Source organism: Oncorhynchus clarkii, chromosome 2 (assembly GCF_045791955.1).
Source record: "Oncorhynchus clarkii lewisi isolate Uvic-CL-2024 chromosome 2, UVic_Ocla_1.0, whole genome shotgun sequence".
In the NCBI taxonomy this organism is placed as follows: Eukaryota; Metazoa; Chordata; class Actinopteri; order Salmoniformes; family Salmonidae; genus Oncorhynchus; species Oncorhynchus clarkii.
Window position 1 is genome coordinate 7,120,083 of NC_092148.1, and position 25,640 is coordinate 7,145,722.

At 45.3% G+C, this 25,640-nt stretch overlaps 1 protein-coding gene across 4 annotated transcripts in view; it reads left to right on the plus strand.

Moving 5' to 3' along the window:
- Positions 1–25,640, plus strand: part of LOC139420082 (trafficking kinesin-binding protein 1-like) — a 95,400-nt gene that overhangs the window by 4,255 nt on the left and 65,505 nt on the right. For 2 of the 4 annotated variants that reach the window (XM_071169874.1, XM_071169913.1), the window contains exon 2: positions 16,971–17,332. The gene's annotated coding sequence lies outside the window, so the exon portion shown is untranslated. Of the gene's footprint in view, positions 1–16,970; positions 17,333–25,640 lie in introns of those variants that run through there. The other 2 variants (XM_071169832.1, XM_071169883.1) reach the window with 2 other exon arrangements.

Below are 25,640 nucleotides of genomic sequence, written 5' to 3' on the forward strand. Positions count from 1 at the left end.
CTCCATTTAGTCTAATACAGTTCATATCTACAGTGCCTTGCGAAAGTATTCGGCCCCCTTGAACTTTGCAACCTTTTGCCACATTTCAGGCTTCAAACATAAAGATATAAAACTGTATTTTTTTGTGAAGAATCAACAACAAGTGGGACACAATCATGAAGTGGAACGACATTTATTGGATATTTCAAACTTTTTTAACAAATCAAAAACTGAAAAATTGGGCGTGCAAAATTATTCAGCCCCCTTAAGTTAATACTTTGTAGCGCCACCTTTTGCTGCGATTACAGCTGTAAGTCGCTTGGGGTATGTCTCTATCAGTTTTGCACATCGAGAGACTGACATTTTTTCCCATTCCTCCTTGCAAAACAGCTCGAGCTCAGTGAGGTTGGATGGAGAGCATTTGTGAACAGCAGTTTTCAGTTCTTTCCACAGATTCTCGATTGGATTCAGGTCTGGACTTTGACTTGGCCATTCTAACACCTGGATATGTTTATTTTTGAACCATTCCATTGTAGATTTTGCTTTATGTTTTGGATCATTGTCTTGTTGGAAGACAAATCTCCGTCCCAGTCTCAGGTCTTTTGCAGACTCCATCAGGTTTTCTTCCAGAATGGTCCTGTATTTGGCTCCATCCATCTTCCCATCAATTTTAACCATCTTCCCTGTCCCTGCTGAAGAAAAGCAGGCCCAAACCATGATGCTGCCACCACCATGTTTGACAGTGGGGATGGTGTGTTCAGCTGTGTTGCTTTTACGCCAAACATAACGTTTTGCATTGTTGCCAAAAAGTTCAATTTTGGTTTCATCTGACCAGAGCACCTTCTTCCACATGTTTGGTGTGTCTCCCAGGTGGCTTGTGGCAAACTTTAACCGACATTTTTTATGGATATCTTTAAGAAATGGCTTTCTTCTTGCCACTCTTCCATAAAGGCCAGATTTGTGCAATATACGACTGATTGTTGTCCTATGGACAGAGTCTCCCACCTCAGCTGTAGATCTCTGCAGTTCATCCAGAGTGATCATGGGCCTCTTGGCTGCATCTCTGATCAGTCTTCTCCTTGTATGAGCTGAAAGTTTAGAGGGACGGCCAGGTCTTGGTAGATTTGCAGTGGTCTGATACTCCTTCCATTTCAATATTATCGCTTGCACAGTGCTCCTTGGGATGTTTAAAGCTTGGGAAATCTTTTTGTATCCAAATCCGGCTTTAAACTTCTTCACAACAGTATCTCGGACCTGCCTGGTGTGTTCCTTGTTCTTCAGGATGCTCTCTGCGCTTTTAACGGACCTCTGAGACTATCACAGTGCAGGTGCATTTATACGGAGACTTGATTACACACAGGTGGATTGTATTTATCATCATTAGTCATTTAGGTCAACATTGGATCATTCAGAGATCCTCACTGAACTTCTGGAGAGAGTTTGCTGCACTGAAAGTAAAGGGGCTGAATAATTTTGCATGCCCAATTTTTCAGTTTTTGATTTGTTTAAAAAGTTTGGAATATCCAATAAATGTCGTTCCACTTCATGATTGTGTCCCACTTGTTGTTGATTCTTCACAAAAAAAATACAGTTTTATATCTTTATGTTTGAAGCCTGAAATGTGGCAAAAGGTCGCAAAGTTCAAGGGGGCCGAATACTTTCGCAAGGCACTGTATTTCTACAGTCGGTCAGGCACTACATCTTTCCATTTAGTCTAATACAGTTCATATCTATTTCTACAGTCGGTCAGGAACTACATCTCTCCATTTAGTCTAATACAGTTCATATCTATTTCTACAGTCGGTCAGGCACTACATCTCTCCATTTTGACTAATAACATCAATATCCCGTTCCTCTTTTTCCCCAGTTGTGCAACATGCTGAGAGGCAGTTTCATCATTCAAAGAGTTGAAGCAAAGCAACCCCTCCAGACGACTAATAGTTAATTCATCCCTAGTATAAATGTTAAACTAAAGGTTTTTCTTCAGTTGAAGTTGAACTGTTTTTTTAATCAAATGAGTTCACATCATCTGTCTAATCTCACAAACATTCACATTTGAAATATATATATGCATGTTTTGTTGATAGTTTATAGTTGATATCCTGAGGCACACCAGCTAGCGTTAGCCATGGCAGAAAGACATGGAGACTCCTCCTTTCAGCAAGTCCAGATTAACTGCCTGCCTCACTATCGTGTGACTGAGTCTCCTGCTGGAATGAGGCATGCTGGGGCTCTGAGCTCAGCTCCATTCTACTCCTTTGTAAATAAAGCTTTTGGTTTTTGGGGGCAATATGCATCCCACTTTCTGCCTTTCTACCCAATCACAGCTACAGACTGCAGCTTCAAATATTGCTCAACACACAGCTGACTGCTTGAACAGGAGGGACAACCCTTTTCCTCTAGTTGTTGGGAAATGTAGGCCCTGTGTCCTGGTAGTTGGCTGCTGGCAGCAGAACACTGTCCGAGGGTCCAATTAGAATGAGCAGGTATAATTTCTAGTTGACCTCTTCCCCCCACTTCTATATGACAGATTCATGGCAACATTTATTCCATGGAAAACAAGGTAGGAGGACAAGTGGGGGACAGAATGAGCCGTTTCACTGTAAGACTCTACACAGCCACAGATAAAGGATCACACCATCCCACCACCTTTCCTCAGAAAGTGTTCCTCTGTGTGTGACTGAGGCAGTCATCAGTAGCAGGCCTCTGACTTGATCCCATAATGCCTCCACGCCCATTGTTCTCTACTTTGTTCAGTTAGTTTCAGGGGGACTGTTAAGAAAGAGTTGCATTACTTTGGAGACGTGCCCTGAAATATAATAAGAGGGAGCAGACCAGAGTTCCTGTGGAAAGTCTGACACCTCGGAATGAGCTGACGGAGAAAAACCCATTACAGAAACTACGTATGGCCATTTGTCATTCAGCTAGCTATTAATAGTCAGGCAGGCTAATGGTGTCTAGTTGAATGCATCGTTTTTCTGGTGATATAAGTAGGCTACTTTGTCATCAGGTCAGACCTGTGTCCCTGTTGAGGTTGTTTTTCCTCATATCAGGCCTGCGTCCCAAATGGCACCCTATTCCCTATATAATGCCCATAGTGCTCTGGTCAAAAGTAGTGCACTATATAGGGACTAGAGTGCCATTTGGAACACAGCCCAGGTGCTAGTAGGAAAAGAAGTTGACTGTTTGAGTGTCTGACTATGGGTCAGCATGTGTTTGTTTGTTTCCAATGAGGGTCAGTGGAATACATGATTGGATTTCGGCCTACTCTAGATGTGACAGTAAATTGAATAGATTGTGCTGATCTTGGATGGTGCTGTAGTCCTGGTAGAGGGAGGTCATTACTCTGAAAGGCTGTTATGTTCGTAGTCTGGTTCAGACAGAGACCTCTGGTATGTATGCATATCATTTACCTTGTGAATGTCTTCCAAGTTGTTTTATTTTTAATTGTTTTGTTGGGGTCCCCATGAGCCTACGTCAATGGTGACAGCTAGTCTTGCTGGGGTCCAACATATAACGAAAAATACTTTACAATTTAGTTCATCAAGATAACTTGTGTTTATTACTGGAATGGTCTCCGGGTAGCCTTGTTCTAGATGTTCTGGTGTTTATTACTGGAATGGTCTCAGGATAGCCTGGTTCTAGATGTTCTGGTGTTTATTACTGGAATGGTCTCAGGGCAGCCTGGTTCTAGATGTTCTGGTGTTTATTACTGGAATGGTCTCAGGGCAGCCTGGTTCTAGATGTTCTGGTGTTTATTACTGGAATGGTCTCGGGGCAGCCTGGTTCTAGATGTTCTGGTGTTTATTACTGGAATGGTCTCGGGGCAGCCTGGTTCTAGATGTTCTGGTGTTTATTACTGGAATGGTCTCGGGGCAGCCTGGTTCTAGATGTTCTGGTGTTTATTACTGGAATGGTCTCGGGGCAGCCTGGTTCTAGATGTTCTGGTGTTTATTACTGGAATGGTCTCAGGGTAGCCTGATTCTAGATGTTCTGGTGTTTATTACTGGAATGGTCTCAGGGCAGCCTGGTTCTAGATGTTCTGGTGTTTATTACTGGAATGGTCTCAGGGTAGCCTGGTTCTAGATGTTCTGGTGTTTATTACTAGAATGGTCTCAGTGTAGCCTTGTTCTAGATGTGCTTTTATTTGACTTCTCTGACTTTGGTTCCATCAGATATGGGACCAGGCTAGTCTCGGAGTGCATTGAACATGTTGAGAGGATCATTTACGGAACTCATTATTTTCTATCCTTCTAGTTGCCAATGTCTATCATTTGAGGACCAGTAGAGACATTTAGTCATGTAAGACAAACACAAGTGGATTCAGAAGAGGTCAATAACGTTGTCACAATGTGTTGTGTGTTCTAATCAAATGTATTTATAAAACCCTTCTTACATCAGCTGATGTCTCAAAGTGCTGTACAGAAACCCAGCCTAAAACCCCAAACAGCAAGCAATGCAGGTGTAGAAGCACAGTGGCTAGGAAAAACTCCCTAGAAAGGCCAGAACCTAGGAAGAAACCTAGAGAGGAACCAGGCTATGAGGGGTGCCAAGTCTTCTACTAGCTGTGCTGGGTAGAGATTATAACAGTACATGACCATTTAAGGCCAGATAGTTCTTCAAGACGTTCAAAGATGACCAGCAGGGTCAAATAATAATCAGTGGTTGTGACTGTTGAGCTGTTCTCTAGGGTGTTGTGAACCTTGTTTAGATTAAACACAATGCCCTCGTGACACTTTGGAGAGTTTCCCCTACAGTGAACTCAGGACCTGGTTGACTGCAGGTAGTGTCCTGCACGGGTCAGTTCTTTTGGAGCTGCACCCGCCCCACGCCGGCCACATCCATTCCTAGCCCCATCCGATATCCGACATCGGACAGATTTTTCCCTACAACCCGACCCACACGCAATTAATTGTTCCTAGTTGATCCATGACCTGCCAAATAACATCGGTGTAATTGTTTTTATTACTCTAGAGTAGTAGGTTATTATTCCCTTCCCTGAATAAATGAATTTGTCTGCATGTCTATTCAACATTTGGATAAAAGGAAAGCATACTATGCCAGGTATGTAGTCCAAATTCAGTTCCCCGACAGGCAGTGCTGATGTCTCCATCCTGTATCTCTCTATAACAGACACAATCAGATTCATTCAGAATCACTAGGAGACTTTGCAGCATGTCTTAAAGCAACAGCTGACAGTGTCCTCAAGGGGTGTTGCTTTCTATGACTGTAATTCCCCCATGAAATAGCCTGCTGGGTCTTTGAGTCCACAGCAGGGTTAGGCTCAAGTTCAATTAATTCAGGAAGTAAACTTAAATTACAATTCAATGATTGAAAAAGGGTCATCTAATTTTAATCACCTCAATAAGTTGAAAAGGAGAAGCTATTTATGTGGAAAGTTTAAATGTGTTTTTTTTTAAATTCATATCACTGAAATGAATTAGAATTGAGCCCAACACAGGTCCACAGTGCAATGAATGAGATGGTTGAAAGGGAATATCTTTTGTGATCACGAGTCCTTTCTGAGAAGCTCTGTCTATGGATTTGTATTGATTTTATGGCTAGGGAGTGTCTGTCATGGGGACAGTGTGTAACCACTCAGCACCAGATGGGAGATGGTAGGTGGTTATCATATGACATATGACCCCTTAAGGTCATAACACACTACAACCCCTGGGAAGCCTTCGTCTCCTGGACCTTCATTTTAGGGTTGTCACGATACCAGTATCACGCTACTCACAAGTATTGTGGCAAGGAAACAAAGCTTGAAGCGGATTTAATTTCTTGAGAAAACAGCATGATGTTGTCACCTATAGTCACATTTAGTTTATTTTGCAAGCTATAGCATCCACAATTTTACATAAAGTAGGGTTTTAGCAGACCGTATATTTTAGTCTGGTATTTTCTTTTTTGTCATGGAAAATCTGGTATCGTAGTATAGCGATACTGCTATTCATTTCACCTTTAGATGTATCTCTATGATGTTTGCTGTGTCTACATCAGCCATCTGTCTGGACTAGATCAGTCCATGTGTGGGCACTGTCATAGAAATAGAATCTCCTTCTGTTGGCACGGTTACATGTTCTGTGTTGTCTTGTCAGTGTTTTATTAGCCACTGTCTGCTGCTCTCAGATGATGTATCCTCCTCCAGTCATGTTGGTGTGTCATGGTGTGAGCAGCATTCTGTCATGGGTCATAGCCCAGGAACCTTATGGGTGGGGGTTTAGACACTTCTGTGTTCTAGTTGAATCACCATTGGACTGGTTGAACTAAAACGTGCGTGATTGTTCAGCTGCTGTATCTAGTTATGTTGTACAGTCTTTTATACCACATGAAAGGGTAGGCTGGGCGTGGTGTGAAGCCCTGGGTGGGCGTGGTGTGAAGCCCTGGGTGGGCGTGGTGTGAAGCCCTGGGTGGGCGTGGTGTGAAGCCCTGGGTGGGCGTGGTGTGAAGCCCTGGGTGGGCGTGGTGTGAAGCCCTGGGTGGGCGTGGTGTGAAGCCCTTGGTGGGCGTGGTGTGAAGCCCTTGGTGGGCGTGGCGCGAAGCCCTTGGTGGGCGTGGCGCGAAGCCCTGGGTGGGCGTGGCGCGAAGCCCTGGGTGGGCGTGGCGCGAAGCCCTGGGTGGGCGTGGTGCGAAAAAAATCAAATACTTCATCTGTGTCTATTAGAGCTTTCCTGGCTTAATGAACCAATAGAAAAAGTCCCAAAACTGTAAACCCCGCCCAGGTCTTAACTTTAGGTCTAAATGGTGACTGGGCTTGGGTTTACATCCAAAATGGTACCATGCCCTGGTCATAAGTAGTGCACTATGTAGGGAGTGAGGTGGTACCATGCCCTGGTTATAAGTAGTGCACGATGTAGGGAGTGAGGTGGTACCATGCCCTGGTTATAAGTAGTGCACGATGTAGGGAGTGAGGTGGTACCATGCCCTGGTTATAAGTAGTGCACGATGTAGGGAGTGAGGTGGTACCATGCCCTGGTTATAAGTAGTGCACAATGTAGGGAGTGAGGTGTCATTTGGCATGCACACTTGCCCCATCGGGATTAGAATGGACTGGGCCAGATAATGTGTTGTTTTGTTGACTCTGTAATGTAAAGATATTGTACCTTTTTTAGTTTTCATTATTTAGACACAGCGATGTGGATCTTGAGCGATGGCCTCAGGTGACGTCTGCCATCATTAGAAAGCTCTTTATTTAGACATATGAAAAGTACCAGGATTTAACTGAACTGGCAAAGGGAAGGCAAAAATGGCCCATGATTATGTCTACTTTACAAAATGTATATTATAAGCCTCAATAGTGTTTACATAGAGTAGTAACAATTAATTGGAAACACTTAATATATGCTTGGTTGTCTTCCATTGGAAAGCACCCTCTATTATAATAATAATTACCTGTGGATGGCATTTACTTTACAGAGGAATGTCTATTTTTAGCTGCTGAAGCCACATATATAAACAGAGGACTGGGTCACTCTGGAGTCTGTGTGCTGTGGGTTGTTTTCATAAGCTGAGAAGATGAAACATTGTGGATTATGAGACGACGAATGAATGGATGATGAACATCACCTCGTCCCACTCAGTTTAGACCTCTCCTGTTCTCCAAACAACACGTAGGTATGGTGTGCCTGTGTCAGAAAGCAGATAAGAATATCTCATGTGCTGTTCTTCTTCCATATACTGAAACATTTACCTGTCAGCTGTCCGCTGGGCCTAATGCAGTACATTCAGCTGAGTCAGCAGCAGTGATGCTGCCTTGGAGGAGACCCAGGAGTCATTATGACCTGACACATGACATGGGCCCTGAACCTCACCTGTTCTCGGGTGTTTAGAGAGGAATGTTCCAGAGTCAGTGGGGTATCGGAGTGACTGAGGCCTGTCTCTTCTTGGGTTTCAGTTCTACCACTGATATCTCAAAAACTTCAGGCAGAGTTCAGCATAGGGAACAGATTACAGACGTCGGATATATCCCAAATGGCACCCTGTTCCCTTTGTAGTGCACTACTTTTGACCAGTGTCCAATAGGGAATATGGTGCCATTTGGGACACAAGCCTAGTTTACTCACCAGCAGCACTATATGTCACCTCTCTCACTAGGTGTCACTCTTGTGTTTAGTGATGCACCAAAATTATTATTATTATTTTATTTAAATTTTACCCCCTTTTTCTCCCCAATTTCGTGGTATCCAGTTGTTAGTAGCTACTATCTTGTCTCATCGCTGCAACTCCCGTACGGGCTCGGGAGAGACGAAGGTCGAAAGTCATATGTGTCCTCCGATACACAACCCAACCAAGCCGCACTGCTTGTTTGTACAGATGAAGGTGGTACCTTCAGGCATTTGGAAATTGTTCCCAAGGATGACCCAGACTTGTGGAGGTCTCAATTTTTTTTTCTGAGGTCTTGGCTGATTTCTTTTGATTTCTTCTTGATGTCAATCAGAGGCACTGAGTTTGAAGGTAGGCCTTGAAATACATCCACAGGTACACCTCCAATTGACTCAAATGATGTCAATTAGCCTCAGAAGCTTCTAAAGCCATGACATCCTTTTCTGGAATATTCCAAGCTGTTTAGAGGCACAGTCAACTTAGTGTATGTAAACTTCTGACCCACTGGAATTGTGATTAAGTGAAATAATCTGTCTGTAAACAATTGTTGGACAAATTACTTGTGTCATGCACAAAGTAGATGTCCTAACCGACTTGCCACATTTGTGGAGTGGTTGAAAAACCAACATAAGTGAATGTAAACTTCCTACTTCAACTGTAGGTATGCACTGCAGCTTTGACATCAGTTAACATCGGTGTTAAACTAGACATCGGGCCGATACCGATGTCGCCATTTTTGCTAATATCGTCCGATTCCTATATGTTCACCGATATATCGTGCATCCCTACTTGTGTTACTAAGTGTGGCCTGAGGCTAACGGTCAATAAAACACGGCCTTGCAACTCCCAATGTGCTTTCCAGCTATCGCTAAGTGGTGCCGGGCTGGTCAATGGAACTTCTAGGGAATCCTAATGTGGAGCAGTTTGTTTGTGTAACACAGAGAAGTGAAGTCACAGTGTAGTTTATGGGCTGTGTGTCCTGTTGGAGAGTTATTGTGTGGGTGCTGATGTTCCAGAACCATCAGACTGGAACAAATCCTTTCACTAAAGAATCAGCATGGTGTGGAACACACTTTTTCTGAGAGAATTCTTGTACTGATCTCGCTCTCTGCACTCTTGATAACAATCCTGACCTTGAGTCTGTGATCCAAGCTGCCTGACCCATGTACTGAGAGTCAGTGAGTCAGAGTAACTGACAGAGAGGTGTGTTTAAAATGCCAGGCTTGGCCATCCATCTGTGTAATGTCCCTGGGGTTGTCCAGGCTGTCATAAAGGTAATGGACTGGGACAATGTGTTTTAGAGGGAGTAGATGAGGCATCATCACCACATGAAAACAGGGCATTGAGTTGAATATTGATTCATTGAGTAGAGCAGACATTTCCCCCTGTGTGTGTGTGTGTGTGCACGCGCGCGCACGTGTGTGTGTGTGTTTTGTTGATGACGTTTACACTAAAGAGTCAGCTGCAGGATCCTGCTGCTGTGCATCTCTGGCGGTATCGCTGCTGCGCCCAAACACACTCACGTGTGTGTATTCAGTATGTGTAGACAGCTATAGCAGCAGCAGGAATGTCTGGCACAGCAGCACCGGCCCTCTGAGCTCACGGCCCCCTAACATACAGGCTGATGATATGATGGTGATGTGATCAGTGTGCGCTTGGTTCGGCTTTCCCCACGTGGAGGCTCGCTGCCCGGGCTCAGTGTGGCTGCTGACGAGGGGAGGGGTACAGGCTGTCTGGCCCACAGAGTGTGTATCCCAGATAGTACTCTATTCACTACGTCGTGCACTACATTTGACCAGAGCCCTGTGGGCCCTACCTGCACTACTATGTACTACATGGGGAATAGAGTGCCATTGGGGACAGTTGCTACACTACATCGCCCTCCAACCAAGGTGTGTCTGTTCTCCTTCCCCGGCACCTGTAAATATCCTCCTGTAAATGAGTGTCTCCCTGTATTTATATTTCTGGTCAATTTACTGATTTTATATCATTCCTTATTATGTAGCATTGTTGAGAGTGGACCTGCAAGTAAGCATTTCATTGTACTGTGTACCATGTTTATCCTGTGCATGTGACAAATAGACTTTGTGTGTGTGTTAGAGTGTTGGTGTTGTCATGGGGATCTATCCAGAGGTCTCTTGTCTGGCACCAGGTCAGTGACCTTAGCCACCACACTGACTCCACAGTTCTATCAGGTCAGTAACCTAAGCCACCACACTGACTCCACAGTTCTATCAGGTCAGTAACCTAAGCCACCACGCTGACTCCACAGTTCTATCAAGTGAAGTAAACTAATCCACCACACTGACTCCACAGTTCTATCAAGTCAGTAACCTAAGCCACCACGCTGACTCCACAGTTCTATCAGGTCAGTAACCTAATCCACCACGCTGACTCCACAGTTCTATCAGGTCAGTAACCTAAGCCACCACGCTGACTCCACAGTTCTATCAGGTCAGTAACCTAAGCCACCACGCTGACTCCACAGTTCTATCAGGTCAGTAACCTAAGCCACCACGCTGACTCCACAGTTCTATCAAGTCAGTAACCTAATCCACCACGCTGACTCCACAGTTCTATCAGGTCAGTAACCTAATCCACCACGCTGACTCCACAGTTCTATCAGGTCAGTAACCTAATCCACCACGCTGACTCCACAGTTCTATCAGGTCAGTAACCTAATCCACCACGCTGACTCCACAGTTCTATCAGGTCAGTAACCTAATCCACCACGCTGACTCCACAGTTCTATCAGGTCAGTAACCTAATCCACCACGCTGACTCCACAGTTCTATCAGGTCAGTAACCTAATCCACCACGCTGACTCCACAGTTCTATCAGTGCCAGGCGAGCTTCTCAGATATTTTCTATGTTCTTCTGTGAATATGCACAGTGCCCATATGACCCACCCATCACTCATGTCCTCTACATCAAAGAGCTGTGATTTTATTTGTCACAGTTCGATTGATGGCTCTATAACCAAATAGTCTTAAAGAGGTCATAAATATTCAGTAGGATTTGAATGTGAATGATATTGAAAGCCCTCCAACTACCTTGTGTTGTCCAGTATGTTAGTTGTGTAATGTATTATGAATGGTGTGTTCATTCCCAACGCTCAGGCCCTTCATCTGATTGTAGTATGCCCTGGTTTCTGGGGTTGTTGCGTCATATCACATGACATGTGAGAGGTAGAATAATATTGCATGCTTTGTAGAGGTCACGTTACAATGGCAAGAGCCTTTAGTGGTAGTTTTAAGGGCTTTCAGTCATCTGTTGCTGGGAGCAGTATGTGTGTGTGTGTGTGTGTGTGTGTGTGAGAGATCTGCTTTCACATACACACCTGTATGATGACCTCAGCTGACCCTTTGTTCAGGTTTAGCAGCTGAATTAACAGCAAAAATTAGTGACAAGTAACGGCACAGCCTTGTCTACTGCATATAAACTCAGCAAAATAAGAAACATCCTCTCACTGTTAACTGCGTTTACAGTGGGGGGGGGGGGGGGGCAGAATCAAAAGTAATAGTCAGTATCTGGTGTGGCCACCAGCTGCATTAAGTACTGCTAGTGCATCATCTCCTCATGGGCTGCACCAGATTTGCCAGTTCTTGCTGTGAGACGTTACCCCACTCTTCCACCAAGGCACCTTCAAGTTCCCGGACATTTCTGGGGGGAATGGCCTTAGCCCTCACTCTCCAATCCAACAGGTCTCAGACGTGCTCAGTGGGATTGAGATCCGGACTCTTTGCTGGCCATGGCAGAACACTGATAATCCTGTCTTGCAGGAAATCATGCACAGAATGAGCAGTATAGTATGGCTGGTGGCACTGTCATGCTGGAGGGTCATGTCAGGATGAGTCTGCAGGAAGGGTACCACATGAGGGAGGAGGATGTCTTCCCTGTAACGCACAGCGTTGAAATTGAGCTTGTTGTCATTGCAGGCAGTCTGATGATGCTGTGACACACCGCCCCAGACCATGATGGACCCTCCACCTCCAAATCGATCCCGCTCCAGAGTACAGGCCTCAGTGTAAGTCTCATTCCTTCGACGATAAACGCGAATCCGACCATCACCCTTGGTGAGAAAAAAACGCGACTCGTCGGTGAAGAGCACTTTTTGCCAGTTCTGTCTGGTCCAGCAACGGTGGGTTTGTGCCCATAGGCAACGTTGTTGCCGGTGATATCTGGTGGGACCTGCCTTACAACAGGCCTACAAGCCCTCAGTCCAGCCTCTCTCAGCCTATTGCGGACAGTCTGAGCACTGACGGAGGGATTGTGCGTTCCTAGTGTAACTCAGGCAGTTGTTGTTTCCATCCTGTACCTGTCCCACAGGTGTGATGTTCAGATGTACCGATCCTGTGCAGTTGTTACACGTGGTCTGCCACTGCGAAGACGATCAGCTGTGCATCCTGTCTCCCTGTAGCGCTGTCTCAGGCGTCTCACAGTACGGACATTGCAATTTATTGCCCTGGCCACATCTGCAGTCCTCATGCCTCCTTGCAGCATGCCTAAGGCACATTCACACAGATGAACAGGGACCCTGAGCACCTTTCTTTTGGTGTTTTTCAGAGTCAGTAGAAAGGCCTCTTTAGTGTCCTAAGTTTTCATAACTGTGACCTTAATTGCCTACCGTCTGTAAGCTGTTAGTGTGTTAACGACCGTTCCACAGGTGCATGTTCATTAATTGTTTATGGTTCATTGAACAAGCATGGGAAACAGGGTTTAAACCCTTTACAATGAAGATCTGTGATGTTATTTAGATTTTTACGAATTATCTTTGAAAGACAGGGTCCTGAAAAGGGACGTTTCTTTTTTTGCTGAGATTACCAGGTCTGTCCTCAAACAGTACAACTACAGCAAGATGTAGACTGGATACATACTATATTTAACACATTTCAATGTTAACATTGAAGTAACTCACATTTCCCCAGTAAGCTCCCGTGTCTACTCTTGTTTTCTCTGGCAGAGCTCACAAAGGGAGGCAGCAGCCTGACCCAGCAGGTCATAGTGAACAGTACCTGGGAGTGGCTGATCTATCGCTGTGCATCACGATTGCAATGTGGGCTTATGAAAGCTGTAATGAAGTCAGTAAGGAAATGAACTGCAGCTTAGAATGGAAAACTAACATCACTCTTGGGTGGGGTTGGGATAAGAACTAACATTGTAATTAATTATATTTATTGGTTGTCTTGACTTTTAAACGTAAACTTATCCAATGTATTTAGTAGACTCATCATAGCAGGTAGAATGATCATAGACTCATCTCGCTCAAGTGAATAGAAATGCTGTGACTCAATTTTGTCTTGATAGCCTGCAGGAGTAGAGACCGACAGAGCCTCCTGCTTTAACCTGACCTCTGCTTTCAGTACAGACAACAGGGAGAAATAGAAGAGGTAAGGAAAGGAGGGAAGTGAAAAGCAAAGTGGTCTGCTATTTATAGCAAGCCTTTCAACATCACTGGTCTTGAGTTCAGTCTGGGATATAGTGTGTAATATTGTCTGTAATGTCACCTAGCCAGCCAGTAACCTCTTACTGTATCTAGGTAGATATGGTGTGTAATATTGTCTGTAATGTCCCCTAGCTAGCCAGTAACCTCTTACTGTATCTAGGTAGATATGGTGTGTAATATTGTCTGTAACGTCACCTAGCTAGCCAGTAACCTCTTACTGTATCTAGGTAGATATGGTGTGTAATATTGTCTGTAATGTCCCCTAGCTAGCCAGTAACCTCTTACTGTATCTAGGTAGATATGGTGTGTGATATTGTCTGTAATGTCCCCTAGCTAGCCAGTAACCTCTTACTGTATCTAGGTAGATATGGTGTGTAATATTGTCTGTAACGTCACCTAGCTAGCCAGTAACCTCTTACTGTATCTAGGTAGATATGGTGTGTGATATTGTCTGTAATGTCACCTAGCTAGCCAGTAACCTCTTACTGTATCTAGGTAGATATGGTGTGTGATATTGTCTGTAATGTCACCTAGCTAGCCAGTAACCTCTTACTGTATCTAGGTAGATATGGTGTGTAATATTGTCTGTAATGTCCCCTAGCTAGCCAGTAACCTCTTACTGTATCTAGGTAGATATGGTGTGTAATATTGTCTGTAACGTCCCCTAGCTAGCCAGTAACCTCTTACTGTATCTAGGTAGATATGGTGTGTAATATTGTCTGTAACGTCACCTAGCTAGCCAGTAACCTCTTACTGTATCTAGGTAGATATGGTGTGTGATATTGTCTGTAATGTCACCTAGCTAGCCAGTAACCTCTTACTGTATCTAGGTAGATATGGTGTGTAATATTGTCTGTAACGTCACCTAGCTAGCCAGTAACCTCTTACTGTATCTAGGTAGATATGGTGTGTAATATTGTCTGTAATGTCCCCTAGCTAGCCAGTAACCACTTACTGTATCTAGGTAGATATGGTGTGTAATATGAACATGTGTTGATGTGTAGTGTGTAGTCTTTGAAAGAGACTTTGGTCTCAGCATGGCCCCCTGTTAAAATAAAGATGAAATATATCAGCTATTTGATCCTCTGTGATGTTTAAGAGCTCATTGGCAAAGACCTACGACTTCATTCCCCCCCCCCCCCCCCCCCCCCTTCATTTAATCACTTTTAATTTTCAAGTTTGTTTGTTTTGCCGCGCTTACACCGGCAGGTCCCGTGATCAGCTGTGTGTTGTAGTGCGCATGTGAATGCTTGCCAGTATTTACCGTGCACAGGGGGACGTCGAGCACCTTGTGTTGTTTGGTTTGGAATGAAGCCTATGCATGGAATTAGAGAATATATTGTTGATACTAGTAGACTAAGGTATATATCATATAAAAAAACTCTATCTGATTCTGCACCTTTTATTTTGCCTCCTGTTGTTTCATGGTCATCTAAAGGCTTCTTAGAAAAAAACGTTCAGAAGAGTTTGCAAATATTATGGTGATGTTTTTGTTAGTTGTGGACTTGGGTAAGGGTTTTGTTAGTTGTGGACCTGGGTAAGGGTTTTGTTAGTTGTGGACCTGGGTAAGGGTTTTGTTAGTTGTGGACCTGGGTAAGGGTTTTGTTAGTTGTGGACCTGGGTAAGGGTTTTGTTAGTTGTGGACTTGGGTAAGGGTTTTGTTAGTTGTGGACCTGGGTAAGGGTTTTGTTAGTTGTGGACCTGGGTAAGGGTTTGGTTAGTTGTGGACCTGGGTGATGTTTTTGTTAGTTGTGGACCTGGGTAAGGGTTTTTGTTAGTTGTGGACCTGGGTAAGGGTTTTGTTAGTTGTAGACCTGGGTAAGGGTTTTGTTAGTTGTGGACTTGGGTAAGGGTTTTGTTAGTTGTGGACCTGGGTAAGGGTTTTGTTAGTTGTGGACCTGGGTAAGGGTTTTGTTAGTTGTGGACTTGGGTAAGGGTTTTGTTAGTTGTGGACCTGGGTAAGGGTTTTGTTAGTTGTGGACTTGGGTAAGGGTTTTGTTAGTTGTGGACCTGGGTAAGGGTTTTGTTAGTTGTGGACCTGGGTAAGGGTTTTGTTAGTTGTGGACCTGGGTAAGGGTTTTGTTAGTTGTGGACCTGGGTAAGGGTTTTGTTAGTTGTGGACCTGGGTAAGGGTTTTGTTAGTTGTGGACCTGGGTAAGGGTTTTGTTAGTTGTGGACCTGGGTAAGGGTTTTGTTAGTTGTGGACCTGGGTAAGGGTTTTGTTAGTTGTGGACTTGGGTAAGGGTTTTGTTAGTTGTGGACTTGGGTAAGGGTTTTGTTAGTTGTGGACTTGGGTAAGGGTTTTGTTAGTTGTGGACTTGGGTAAGGGTTTTGTTAGTTGTGGACCTGGGTAAGGGTTTTGTTAGTTGTGGACTTGGGTAAGGGTTTTGTTAGTTGTGGACCTGGGTAAGGGTTTTGTTAGTTGTGGACTTGGGTAAGGGTTTGGTTAGTTGTGGACCTGGGTAAGGGTTTTGTTCGTTGTTTGGGCACACAACATTTTTTTCTCAAGGCCAGACAAAGTTCAGGAGCCGACGTGCATGTCCCTTCGTCCATGATTGGTCAACTGTAAGGATTCTTCAATAAAGTATATGTTGTCGTTCAACGATAGACGACTAGTTTTCATGCACATTTTTTAATTGAGAAATACTGCACCCAACATCTTAGATGTGGCGGCTAGCTACCAGCCGAACTGAAGCATGCTGACGCCTTAAGACCAACAGACATGTTACCTTCTTCACAACGTGGCTTTAAGTTTATAATCATTTCCTACATTTTATGAAGTATTTTCTAATTTCACACTGTTGATGTTCTGTTTCTCAGTACTAGAAAAACGGACAGGGAGGTTGAAAATCTTCTCTGCATCACTGCATCCTAAGATAAATAGAAATATTTTTTTATTTGATTTTACTGTCCCACTTTAATCTTGACATTCTCACAGCTTAATATCAGTCTTGCAACTTCTTCTGAAGTGTGAAAAGGACATCAACGCTTTTTCTGTTGTTGATATGTCTTACCAGTCTCCCAGGTGGTTTGATAGGGCTATAAATACTCAAACGGACTTCTGCAAGCACCAGACAGTGAAAGAGAAAGTTGAGTGGAAAACGGGTCCTTCCGTCCGTCAGCCCTCCCATAGTACATCCTGCTGACTGCTACCCGTCTTACATGGCCCCGTTCCATAAACAAGCCCTAGTCCATAACTCCTAGCCCCTATAGGCCCTAACGCCTAGGCACTTGTTTATATACATGAAGTTCCTCGAACTGGGAGGTTGTTTCTGAACAGAGCCACAATAGAGGCTGGTTATTTTCCCTCCTGAACCAGGGGATACAGTGACCTGCTGTGACCTGACCTGCTTTCCTATTGATTATTTAAACGTCTGTCCTGTGGGTCCTTTTGAATTTGCCTGGCAACCCAATTCATGTTTCTCTTCTCTCCTCCCAGGTTCCGTCTACAGGAAGTGATCTGGTCTGGTGGTGGTGTAGTCAGGTGGTGGTGTAGTCGGGTGCGGTGTGGTCCAGGTATAGCCGCTGCTGCTTCTCTTTCTCCACCTGACGCCCTCTGCCCGCTGCTGGCCCTGCCCATGGCACGTACTGCTCTCCTGTGAATCTCATCCAGCAAGCTGGACACCGCAGCTTCGCACCACAACACCTCTGCCTCCACCTCCGCCCCTCCCCACAGGGAACCCTCCAATCCACAGCCAGACTACCCCAGCGTGCACGTCCCCCGCGAAGAGCAGTATGTGAGTGAGGTCGCGCCCCCCGATGACGTCACCACCGTCTACAGAGATGCCGGGACCATCACTGGTACGTGCAGCACAGCCCTGACAGTAGGACACTAAATCCAATTCTGATTGACAGAAAATGGCTCTGACTTGTCTTGAATTCAGTGTAACTGAAAGCCATAAACAGCCTCCACTGCATTGTTTATGGATTTCACTGATGGCATAGGGCCCTGGTCAAAAGTAGTGCACTATATAGGGAATAGGGTTCCATTAGGGATGTATGGTCTGGATAAACTACACTGCAGGAAGAGAGAGAGCGAGCGAGAGAGAGGGCAGCATCCGTTACACTGAAGCCTGCTATTGACAGGTATAATGCAGTTGGAAGGCAAACAAGTGAATGTAAACCCTCTCAATGATTCTGTCTGTGAATAGAAATGAAAAGTGGCTTCTCAAGATGTAAGAATAAAGTTGTGGCGTCAGTGTTTCAGTCCCAGGGGACTGGCAGGGATCGTGCCCAGCAGATAGCACAGCCTCGCAGAGCACAGCGCTTCACTGAGCAGAGCAATGCAACCCAGCAGTCCCTTTGTGTGGGTATCAGGGGAACGAACCCAGCAGTCCCTTTGTGTGGGTATCAGGGGAACCAACCCAGCAGTCCCTTTGTGTGGGTATCAGGGGAACCAACCCAGCAGTCCCTTTGTGTGGGTATCAGGGGAACCAACCCAGCAGTCCCTTTGTGTGGGTATCAGGGGAACCAACCCAGCAGTCCCTTTGTGTGGGTATCAGGGGAACCAACCCAGCAGTCCCTTTGTGTGGGTATCAGGGGAACCAACCCAGCAGTCCCTTTGTGTGGGTATCAGGGGAACCAACCCAGCAGTCCCTTTGTGTGGGTATCAGGGGAACCAACCCAGCAGTCCCTTTGTGTGGGTATCAGGGGAACGAACCCAGCAGTCCCTTTGTGTGGGTATCAGGGGAACCAACCCAGCAGTCCCTTTGTGTGGGTATCAGGGGAACCAACCCAGCAGTCCCTTTGTGTGGGTATCAGGGGAACGAACCCAGCAGTCCCTTTGTGTGGGTATCAGGGGAATCAACCCAGCAGTCCCTTTGTGTGGGTATCAGGGGAACGAACCCACACAACACGTCTGTCCGAGTCACTGGAGAGATCCGCTTGTTCACCACAACAAACCCAACCACACCATACTCCTGCGCCTTACTATGTGCCTGTACCCATCTCACTTTGTTATGGCCTAGCTTTGTCAAATCATAGAACTACATGTAGAACCATTGAATTTTAGGATCACAGTGGGCAAAATCATATGCTCTGGGTGGTGTTTCATCAGCATTTCTGTTGAACAGTACCAGTATTGGCAACCTGACAAGCAGAGCCCATGGGAAATTAATGTCACAATTCACTGTGATGACAGTTTCTGCTGAGTACTTTAAAATGACATTCTTATTGAGTCAAACACATCTCAGGAGGGAGTTAGAGTGTCTCCGTCACAAATGGCACACTATTCCCTTTATAGTGCACTACTTTTGACCAGGGTCCATAGGGTCAGAAGTAGTGCACTATATAGAGAATAGGATGTTATTTGGGACTAGGCTGTAACCCAGGAAATGCTGTGGGGAGGGGCTGCTTAATGGGCCGTAGTGAGGGAGATGTGGTGAGAATGAGAAACCAAACTCTATTGTGACCTGCCACTGACTGTCACTTCCTGTCATGAGGCCAGATAGGGGACCAGATTATGCTGCGTGCTCAGGGTGAATCCCAAATGGCACCCTATTCCCTATATAGTGCACTACTTTTGACAAGAGGCATATGGGCCTTGATGAAAAGAAGTACATTGAATAGGGTGGTATTTGGGACACACCCTCAGTGTTCACTCAGCAAACTCCCAGGGGGCAGTGGGACTGCATTTCTCATCATTCTGCTGGGTCCTGTTCAGTAGAGAAGAAACACTTTGAAACGGAGTGAAACAGGGAGGTGCTATGCTGTATCCAAAACTTGTTCAATGAGCACACAGATTTTTTGTTTCCATTACAAACTCACCCAAATCCAGATAGCTGATGTTCTGAAAGAGCTACAAAATCTGGACCCCTACAAATCAGCCGGGCTAGACAATCTGGACCCTCTCTTTCTAAAATTATCTGCCAAAATTATTGCAACCCCTGTTACTAGCCTGTTCAACCTCTCTTTCGTATCGTCTGAGATTCCCATAGATTGGAAAGCTGCCGCGGTCATCCCCCTCTTCAAAGGGGGAGACACTAAAGACCCAAACTGTTCCAGACCTATATCAATTCTACCCTGCCTTTCTAAGGTCTTTGAAAGTCAAGTTAACAAACAGATTACCGACCATTTCGAATCTGACCGTAATTTCTCCGCTATGCAATCTGGTTTCAGAGCTGGTCATGGGTGCACCTCAGCCACGCTCAAGGTCCTAAACGATATCATAACCGCCATCGATAAGAGACATTACTGTGCAGCCGTATTCATCGACCTGGCTAAGGCTTTCGACTCTGTCAATCACAATATTCTTATTGGCAGACTCAACAACTTTGGTTTCTCAAATGATTGCCTCGCTTGGTTCACCTACTTCTCAGATAGAGTTCAGTATGTCAAATCGGAGGGCCTGTTGTCCGGATCTCTGACAGTCTCTATGGGTGCGCCACAGGGTTCAATTCTCGGGACCGACTCTCTTCTCTGTATTCATCAATGATGTCACTCTTGCTTCTGGTGATTCTCTGATTCACCTCTATGAAGATGACACCATTCTGTATACTCTGGCCCTTCTTTGGACACAGCTTCAACGCCATACAACTCTCCTTCTGTAGCCTCCAACTGCTCTTAAATGCAAGTAAAACTAAATGCATGCTCTTCAACCGATCGCTGCCCACACCTGCCCGACCGTCCTGCATCACTACTCTGACTTAGAATATGTGGACAACTACAAATACCTAGGTGTCTGGTTAGACTGTAAACTCTGCTTCCAGACTCACATTAAACATCTCCAATCCAAAATTAAATCTAGAATTGGCTTCCTATTTCGCAACAAAGCATCCTTCACTCATGCTGCCAAACATACCCTCGTAAAACTGACCATCCTACCGATCCTCGACTTTGGCGATGTCATTTACGAAATAGCCTCCAACACTCTACTCAACAAATTGGATGCAGTCTATCACAGTGCCCTCCGTTTCGTCACCAAAGCCCCATATACTACCCACCACTGCGACCTGTATGCTCTCGTTGGCTGGCCCTCGCTTCATACTCGTCGCCAAACCCACTGGCTCCAGGTCATCTACAAGTCTTTGCTAGGTAAAGCCCCACCTTATCTCAGTTCACTGGTCACCATAGCAGCACCCACCCATAGCATGCGCTCCAGCAGGTATATCTCACTGGTCACCCCCAAAGCCCATTCTTCCTTTGGCTTCCTCTCCTTACAGTTCTCTGCTGCCAATGACTGGAACGAACTGCAATAAGAAGCTGGAGACTCTTACTTCCCTCACTAGCTTTAAGCACCAGCTGCCAGAGCAGCTCACAGATCACTGCACCTGTACATAGCTCATCTGTAAATAGCCCATCCAATCTACCTAATCCCCATACTGTATTTATTTATTTATCTTGCTCCTTTGCACCCCAGTATCTCTACTTGAACATTCATCTTCTGCACATCTACCATTCCAGTGTTTAATTGCTATATTGTAATTCCATCGCCACTATGGCCTATTTATTGCCTTCACCTCTCTTATCCTACCTCATTTGCACACACTGTATATAGGTTTTTCTACTGTGTTATTGACTGTATGTATGTTTGTTTGTTCCATGTGTAACTCAGTGTTGTTTTTGTCGCACGGCTTTGCTTTATCTTGGCCAGGTCGCAGTTGCAAATGAGAACTTGTTCTCAACTAGCCTACCTGGTTAAATAAAGGTGAAATAAAATGTTAAAAATCTATTTCAGCTGAAGACAGCCAAGCTGACATGCATACAGACTGCAGTGTATGGCAGTGACACTGACTGCAACTTCCCCAAACTGTTGGAAGCAGCTTTGAGTTACCCACAATGAAACGTCTGTTGTGCCCTTTACCTCTATGCTGATGAATGAATGGCAACATGTAGTCTCTTTTCTGTGGTTGGACCCTTACTATGAGTACAGGAAGCAGCTCAATGGCATTAAAGGACTGAGAGCTGTGCTGCTGTGGTTCAGTGCTGCCCCCTGGTGGGGTTAGTGTCCTGGCATTGTTCTGTTTGGTTGTAGGGTGACGTTTCCCCTAGGTACAGATCTAGGATCAACTTCCCTTCCCCCAATGCTAACCTTAACCATTATTTGGGAAAATACAAAACTGACCCAAGATCAGCATCGAAGGGTAACTATCCCTTCCGTTGTTCTGTTCCTCATCAGACAGACAGTCTCAATGCCAGGCCAGTTGATTATCTGAGGAGATGGACGTTTTTAATTTGGGATTCACTACAAGGTGGATTATATTCCCTTTTATTGTAGTAAGGCTTATCCAAAAAGAATCTTATGTCCTATAATTCTGTCTCTTTTTACTTAGTTTCATACCATGCTGATTTAATTGATTGGTACAGTGCTGTATTCTTCCGGTTGTAATAGCAACATACGCCAGTGGATGTTACTGAACCCTCCTTTGTTCACTCCCAAACCCGTCTCTCCCACTGTGTCCCACATGGTTCCATTTGGGATTCACCCTCAGTCCGTTCTGAAGCCTCCACAACCGTTTCCCTGCTCCCCATGTGTTCCAGTGGTTGCCATAGGAGCCATGGATTTGCCATGCTTCAGTGTGGTGATGTTGGGTTCAGTAAGGTTGTAGTGAACAGAGGAAATGTACTGTAACTACAGTAGGTACCCAGACTGTGGTAGGTTGGGTTCAGTAACTACAGTAGGTACCCAGACTGTGGTAGGTTGGGTTCAGTAAGGTTGTAGTGAACAGAGATGTACTGTATCTACAGTAGGTACCCAGACTGTGGTAGGTTGGGTTCAGTAACTACAGTAGGTACCCAGACTGTGGTAGGTTGGGTTCAGTAAGGTTGTAGTGAACAGAGATGTACTGTAACTACAGTAGGTACCCAGGTGGTGGTAGGTTGGGTTCAGTAAGGTTGTAGTGAACAGAGATGTACTGTAACTACAGTAGGTACCCAGGCTGTGGTAGTTTGGGTTCAGTAAGGTTGTAGTGAACAGAGGAGATGTACTGTAACTACAGTAGGTACCCAGGCTGTGGTAGGTTGGGTTCAGTAACTACAGTAGGTACCCAGACTGTGGTAGGTTGGGTTCAGTAAGGTTTTAGTGAACAGAGATGTACTGTAACTACAGTAGGTACCCAGGTGGTGGTAGGTTGGGTTCAGTAAGGTTGTAGTGAACAGAGATGTACTGTAACTACAGTAGGTACCCAGGCTGTGGTAGTTTGGGTTCAGTAAGGTTGTAGTGAACAGAGGATATGTACTGTAACTACAGTAGGTACCCAGGCTGTGGTAGGTTGGGTTCAGTAAGGTTGTAGTGAACAGGGGAGATGTACTGTAACTACAGGAGGTACCCAGGCTGTGGTAGGTTGGGTTCAGTAAGGTTGTAGTGAACAGAGATGTACTGTAACTACAGTAGGTACCCAGACTGTGGTAGGTTGGGTTCAGTAACTACAGTAGGTACCCAGGCTGTGGTAGGTTGGGTTCAGTAAGGTTGTAGTGAACAGAGGAGATGTACTGTATCTACAGTAGGTACCCAGACTGTGGTAGGTTGGGTTCAGTAACTACAGTAGGTACCCAGACTGTGGTAGGTTGGGTTCAGTAAGGTTGTAGTGAACAGAGGAGATGTACTGTAACTACAGTAGGTACCCAGACTGTAATAGGTTGGGTTCAGTAAGGTTGTAGTGAACAGAGATGTACTGTAACTACAGTAGGTACCCAGGCTGTGGTAGGTTGGGTTCAGTAAGGTTGTAGTGAACAGAGGAGATGTACTGTAACTACAGTAGGTACCCAGACTGTGGTAGGTTGGGTTCAGTAAGGTTGTAGTGAACAGAGATGTACTGTAACTACAGTAGGTACCCAGACTGTGGTAGTTTGGGTTCAGGAAGGTTGTAGTGAACAGAGGAGATGTACTGTAACTACAGTAGGTACCCAGACTGTGGTAGGTTGGGTTCAGTAACTACAGTAGGTACCCAGGCTGTGGTAGGTTGGGTTCAGTAAGGTTGTAGTGAACAGAGGAGATGTACTGTAACTACAGTAGGTACCCAGGCTGTGGTAGGTTGGGTTCAGTAAGGTTGTAGTGAACAGGGGAGATGTACTGTAACTACAGTAGGTACCCAGACTGTGTTAGGTTGGGTTCAGTAAGGTTGTAGTGAACAGAGATGTACTGTAACTACAGTAGGTACCCAGACTCTGGTAGGTTGGGTTCAGTAAGGTTGTAGTGAACAGAGGAGATGTACTGTAACTACAGTAGGTACCCAGACTGTGGTAGGTTGGGTTCAGTAAGGTTGTAGTGAACAGAGATGTACTGTAACTACAGTAGGTACCCATACTGTGGTAGGTTGGGTTCAGTAACTACAGTAGGTACCCAGACTGTGGTAGGTTGGGTTCAGTAAGGTTGTAGTGAACAGAGGAGATGTACTGTAACTACAGTAGGTACCCAGACTGTGGTAGGTTGGGTTCAGTAAGGTTGTAGTGAACAGAGGAAATGTACTGTAACTACACTAGGTACTCAGACTGTGGTAGGTTGGGTTCAGTAACTACAGTAGGTACCCAGACTGTGGTAGGTTGGGTTCAGTAAGGTTGTAGTGAACAGAGATGTACTGTAACTACAGTAGGTACCCAGGTGGTGGTAGGTTGGGTTCAGTAAGGTTGTAGTGAACAGAGATGTACTGTAACTACAGTAGGTACCCAGGCTGTGGTAGGTTGGGTTCAGTAAGGTTGTAGTGAACAGGGGAGATGTACTGTAACTACAGGAGGTACCCAGGCTGTGGTAGGTTGGGTTCAGTAAGGTTGTAGTGAACAGAGATGTACTGTAACTACAGTAGGTACCCAGACTGTGGTAGGTTGGGTTCAGTAAGGTTGTAGTGAACAGAGGAGATGTACTGTAACTACAGTAGGTACCCAGACTGTGGTAGGTTGGGTTCAGTAAGGTTGTAGTGAACAGAGATGTACTGTATCTACAGTAGGTACCCAGACTGTGGTAGGTTGGGTTCAGTAACTACAGTAGGTACCCAGACTGTGGTAGGTTGGGTTCAGTAAGGTTGTAGTGAACAGAGATGTACTGTAACTACAGTAGGTACCCAGGTGGTGGTAGGTTGGGTTCAGTAAGGTTGTAGTGAACAGAGATGTACTGTAACCACAGTAGGTACCCAGGCTGTGGTAGTTTGGGTTCAGTAAGGTTGTAGTGAACAGAGGAGATGTACTGTAACTACAGTAGGTACCCAGGCTGTGGTAGGTTGGGTTCAGTAACTACAGTAGGTACCCAGACTGTGGTAGGTTGGGTTCAGTAAGGTTGTAGTGAACAGAGATGTACTGTAACTACAGTAGGTACCCAGGTGGTGGTAGGTTGGGTTCAGTAAGGTTGTAGTGAACAGAGATGTACTGTAACTACAGTAGGTACCCAGACTGTGGTAGGTTGGGTTCAGTAACTACAGTAGGTACCCAGGCTGTGGTAGTTTGGGTTCAGTAAGGTTGTAGTGAACAGAGGAGATGTACTGTAACTACAGTAGGTACCCAGGCTGTGGTAGGTTGGGTTCAGTAAGGTTGTAGTGAACAGGGGAGATGTACTGTAACTACAGGAGGTACCCAGGCTGTGGTAGGTTGGGTTCAGTAAGGTTGTAGTGAACAGAGATGTACTGTAACTACAGTAGGTACCCAGACTGTGGTAGGTTGGGTTCAGTAAGGTTGTAGTGAACAGAGGAGATGTACTGTAACTACAGTAGGTACCCAGACTGTGGTAGGTTGGGTTCAGTAACTACAGTAGGTACCCAGGCTGTGGTAGGTTGGGTTCAGTAAGGTTGTAGTGAACAGAGGAGATGTACTGTATCTACAGTAGGTACCCAGACTGTGGTAGGTTGGGTTCAGTAACTACAGTAGGTACCCAGACTGTGGTAGGTTGGGTTCAGTAAGGTTGTAGTGAACAGAGATGTACTGTAACTACAGTAGGTACCCAGACTGTGGTAGGTTGGGTTCAGTAAGGTTGTAGTGAACAGAGGAGATGTACTGTAACTACAGTAGGTACCCAGACTGTGGTAGGTTGGGTTCAGTAACTACAGTAGGTACCCAGGCTGTGGTAGGTTGGGTTCAGTAAGGTTGTAGTGAACAGAGGAGATGTACTGTAACTACAGTAGGTACCCAGGCTGTGGTAGGTTGGGTTCAGTAAGGTTGTAGTGAACAGGGGAGATGTACTGTAACT